The sequence below is a fragment of the Pteropus vampyrus genome, unplaced genomic scaffold, assembly GCF_000151845.1.
Source record: "Pteropus vampyrus isolate Shadow unplaced genomic scaffold, Pvam_2.0 Scaffold3, whole genome shotgun sequence".
Taxonomy (NCBI): domain Eukaryota; kingdom Metazoa; phylum Chordata; class Mammalia; order Chiroptera; family Pteropodidae; genus Pteropus; species Pteropus vampyrus.
In genome coordinates this window covers 20,698,024-20,703,404 of record NW_011888784.1, presented here as the reverse complement: position 1 = coordinate 20,703,404, position 5,381 = coordinate 20,698,024, and positions in this window count along the sequence as shown.

Here is a 5,381-nt window from a genome sequence, read left to right as displayed (position 1 = left end):
TTATCAAATTTGTAGGCATAGATTTGTATGTAGTATTACTTTATGATCATTTCAATGTATATAGCATTGGTAGTGATAATTCCTCCTTTTATTCAGATGATAATTTTTCTTTTAATTGATTGGACTGCTAGAAACATTTTTTAATTTTTTATTTAATTAAAAAACTTAGTTATATTTTAATTTGGTAATCTTTTCAAAGAACCAGGCTTTGGTTTATTGGTTTTCTCCATTGTTTTTCTCATTTTGATTTCATCTCTAGTTTTTATTATTTCTTTTCTTCTGCTTTATTTCTTCATCTATGGTTTTCTTTAGCTCTTTGACATATTTAAGACAGTTAATTTAAAGTATTTGTATAGTAACTGCAATGCCTATGCTTCTATAAGGACAGATGTATTTGTTTTTTTTCTGTGACTGGGCCATAATTTCTTCTTTGCATGCCTTGTATTTTTTGTTGAAAACTAGACATTTTGAATACATCCGAAAATCAAATTCTTTTCTCTTTGAAGTGTTTGTTGTTGCTGTTTATTTGGGGTTGCATTTGTTTGTTTATTTAGTGACTTTTCTAAACTATTTTTGTAAAGATGTATTATTTGTCATGTGTGCCCATAAAGTCTCTGTTCTGTTACTTGAGTGGTCAGCTAGGGGTTTGACAAAACTCCTGTATTTCTGGAACTAAAGAGAAAAAATATTCTCTCAGTCTTTGCATACTGGCTCTTTGTTGGGACATTTCTCCAAAGCTTAGTCTAGCTGTTTACAATTCTGCCTCATCCTTCCCTTACTACTCCCTTACTACTTGTGGGGAGCCTAAGCATCAACCCAAGATGAAAGTTTAAGTTCATTCAGGTCTTTTATAGCATTTGTCCAGTCCTGGACATACATTTGGCCTTCTGTATTTCTCAGTTTATAGATTAGTTTCTCAAAGACTTTATCTCTCATATATGTCCTATCCCAGCCTCTTCCTTCCCAGACTTTTCAGTGTGTATGTTGCTTGCACCAATTCTTATTCTTTGTCCCAGGTAGTTGTGACTAATATACATGCCATTAAAGACTTGCAAAATACTGACCAGGAGTCCACTCCAGCCCCGAGAAAGTTCCACGATTTTCAGTTAAGTTATACCAAAATTAATAGTATGGTATGTGAAGAAGGAAGAAAACTTTATAGATTTTCAATAAACAATTGGAAAATTGAAATTACAATCCCTAAACCATGAGTGAAGAGGTATCATATATTAGAAAAACTCTTAATCTCTACTTGCTCTTCTTTAATATATTGCTTAGTTTTTGATATCATTCTTTGGAGCTGTCCTATGAAATGTGTAGTATGACTCTTATTCTCCATCATGGAGCTGAGCAATATCTCATACTTGCATAATTTTGCCAGTCTATGGCAAAAGTTAGAAAAAAATATTGTGAGACAGTGATCCTGCTCCCAGTTATTAACTGCTTTCCATTACTGCACCATATATTGTAAACAGAAAATCCTGACCCCATACTATAAGGAAGAAATCCATATTTACTAGAGTACACAACAATTATTCTAATGATATGACTTCATTTCCAGTCACCTAGAGACATTGTTTAGTGGAATAATGAAACAACTTTCTTAAACCACTGAATTTTATAACTTTTCTAAACCAAGACTATCTATACATGAATCAAGAAGAAAATGTAGTAGCCAATTTCCAGGGCTTTGCTCCTTATTTCTGAAACGTGCTATACCTCATTTACTGTTAATATTTAAATGACCTCTGCTGTCAACATGTAGTGTGTGCACATATAAAATAAATGTCTATATCTCAATTTATTTTTCTGAATTGTACAAAAGACATCAAATATTTCTTAGATAAATTAATTCCAGATATGAGAGCCAAACACAACACCACTTTTTACTGCTTTTTGACAGTTCATTAGCAAATTAACTAATGGATACAGGTCTAGTGACAAATAATAGGATTCACCTTCCTTACTTATTGCTTTCTTCAATTCCCTGATATTATGTTTAATTGCAACTCCATTGAGTAATTTGCTTTGAAATGCAATGCATTGAATTCCATAATCTTAATCATATTAAAATTATGCTATAATTTAATTAAAACAATGTAAAAATGACCGCTTCTTTAAGACATCTTCGTGTAATTAAAAAAAAAAGCGCTCTTTTCTGTGGACACTAATACATCCCACCAGAAGATTAATTAAAAATATCAATGAATGTTCAGCAAACAATAGTTACTGATAGTTTAATAAGAAATCCTCACAGATATCTATATAGAAATTATTAAATCATTTGTATGATGCATTTTGGTTGCACTGTGCTAATTTTACAAGATAACTGGATATCTATAAAAAGAATATATTTGAAATTCTAGTATTTTCATGAATTATGAGTCTTTCAGAAGTGACCCACTTAGAGTTCACATCATTAGCACTGATACATTTTTTAAAATTTTATTTTAAGATATCTGGATACTGTCCATCTTTCACTAGGAGTATTGCTCTACTATTGCTGCATGAGCATTTTATTTATCTTCTGAAAGCTTTCCTAGACCAATACTCACAAGTAATTTTTTCCATAGCTACTACTTACATTCACTTCTCTACGTGGAAAATATTTCCTTGTATGTCTGTCTCCCCCTCAAAAAAAAAAATGAGCTAATTCCATGCTTTTAATTGCCTTCTGCATATTTATATTGCAAGTTCCTAACATACTATATATTATAATTTTGCCAATCAGTAAATATTTTTTGAATGAACTCACCAAGGAATAGAATGATTTAATAATTTTCACATTATTTTATTGTAGCACTTCTCTCCTTGGAGGAACATCTCTCAATAATACTTCACTGAAAATATGCTCAAAGGTTTATACTATAGTTAATATTTATGAATAAGAATCACTTGAAGGACCAGCGTATTTAGGTATCATTAGACTAAAAACTGATGATTACTTGAAGAATTGTCTAAAATACCATCGTAGTGCTGAAGAATATAAATAGAGGTAAATATTATTAATATAGAAAACTTACCCTTGAATAAAACTTATCCTGGATTCAGTGAATATGTAATGTAGAAACTGAAACTGATTGAGAATGTAAGTTTCTGCCTGAACATGAAACATGGAGGAATATGTTTGGATCTTGTTAAACACACCCACAGTTACCTAAAATAAAACCATGGCTAAGCAGTTTTCATTATTGGTAAACAGTAGTTAACGTTAAGATGCAGTTGCTCATGTAGATGAAAAATTTATAACAGCAACCCATGTGAGAGCTTTGTGATGCTAGGAGCAGGAGAAGAAAAAAAAAGTAACGTAACCTCATTGCAAGTCTATTCCATGGTCTATCCTGTCTGTGGAAGCGTAAATTAGGGATATGTTGAGATGTATTCCCAATTGGAATACAAAAATATATCCTTATTTTTAACTTAAGATGCTGGTCTCATGGGTTTTAACAAAGCGCATGCAATTTCTTTTATCATTCCAGTGACCTTTCTTTGAGATTTATGGATTGCATATGCCCTTTCAAAAAGGATAAAGTAATAGTTCATAAAGCTAGTGATAGATTTATGAACAGAAAAAAAAATATTTGTCCAGTCAGTTTGATGTGAGAAGGACAGTTGTCTCGGGTATTTTTTTAAAAGGCTATATCTAAGATATAATTCCATAGTACTGAAAATGTCACTGAACTTGTGTGGAAAAGATAGAATTCTGTAACTCTACACTTGTGGTCTCCCCTTCTTCACCCAAATATTTTCCTTGTTTACCTTACCATAGGTTGCGGCTCTACCATTTATTGACTAATTTATTCCTTCTCATTTAAAAGTTTTGCTTTGTCTAATGTAAAAGCACTTTGCATGCCTTTTGAAGTTATAACAACATTAGACATATTTCTTTCCTTTTAGTATCTGATGGGATTGTAGCCTATGTTTTTTTGTGTGTGTATTTTTCCCCTATATTGTTGACAAGTCACTACTTTACGAGCCTACATTTCTATTCCTCTAAGTAAAATGGATAGTTACTGTTTTTATAGGTTGTGATTATTGCATTTTTTATGCTGAAGACTTTTTTTTCCACCTAAATGTTATTTTAATGAGACCAGTACTCAAACTCTCTAAGCCCTTATTATTTCCTTGCTTTCTCCAAGTAAATGCGATAATAAACTGGAGAAAAAAAGAGCTTGTTTTGCTTTTCCATCTTAAATGAAAGAACTGAACTATTGCCCTGGCACTAGGTGATTTTACAGCTTAAGGTATTTCTTTCAGTGTTTCTCTGTGTTCCTCTGGAGTCTTGAACTTGCCCAAGTTTACCACTTTTGTCAGGTCTCTTGTTAAGCTATTGAGAAGCTTGGTTCACCTGTAAGAAATAGCCGCCAGTAGCAAATAATTCTAGACTCTAGACTTTAACATAACCAGTTTCTGTTGTAAGATATACCTTTGGTTTTTCATCTTAACCAGCTTCACTGCTAAGAACTCTCGAAGGGGCTATTCCTTGGAGAAAGAGCTGACTAATTCATTTGTGTGTGTGCGTGTGCGTGTGCGTGTGTGTGTGTGTGTGTGTGTGTGTGTGTGTCTGTGTGTACGTGTATGTATTTATGTGAAACTAAGAGGACATTTATTTAAACATACCTATAAATACTCTGAATTTTCAAGAAAAATATTCTTTCTGTTCCTAAGCTCACCTCACTGGTAAAACTCAGAAATATTTGGAGGAATGTATGAGCTAATTTTAGAGTATTGAGGTAATGTGATTTTAGGGAATGAGAGTGTGAACATTACCGAAGTATGACAGAATTGTAAAATAGCACTGAGGACAATTTTTAGTGTTGGAACTTGAGAAAATAGAATATTCATTTTAAGGCCCACTGTGTCAGATGTCTATATTTAGGAAATGATTTTAACATCATCTTATGATGTGCTTAGAATTAAGAAGTAAAAATAAATATTTCCAGAACTGATGTCCCTATGCAGGATTAGTGATTCAACTGTTAGTGAATCAGTTTACTGATGCAGATCAATAATTTAGTTAGAAAATGGAATGTACTTACTAGTATTAAAAGTGATGAGAGACTTGTAATAAAATGTATGAGATAAAATTTTTGCTTTTAATGAATATATTACATAGTTATAAACATTGGCCACATATCGAAAAGAAAACTGTGAATAATAATAATAAGAGCAACATTCTTTTTACCTATACTAAGTAGGTGCCATGTACTATTCTTTCATATATATTCAATCCCCCACAGAACAAACTTAGTTGACACGTTCCACATTTTGCAGGTGAGAATTTTTGTGTCATTATAATGTTAAGTACAGCAGGTACTCGAATAATGTGGTTTTGTTATAATATTGATGAAATGTCATAGGAACTTAACTCTTGTTTATAT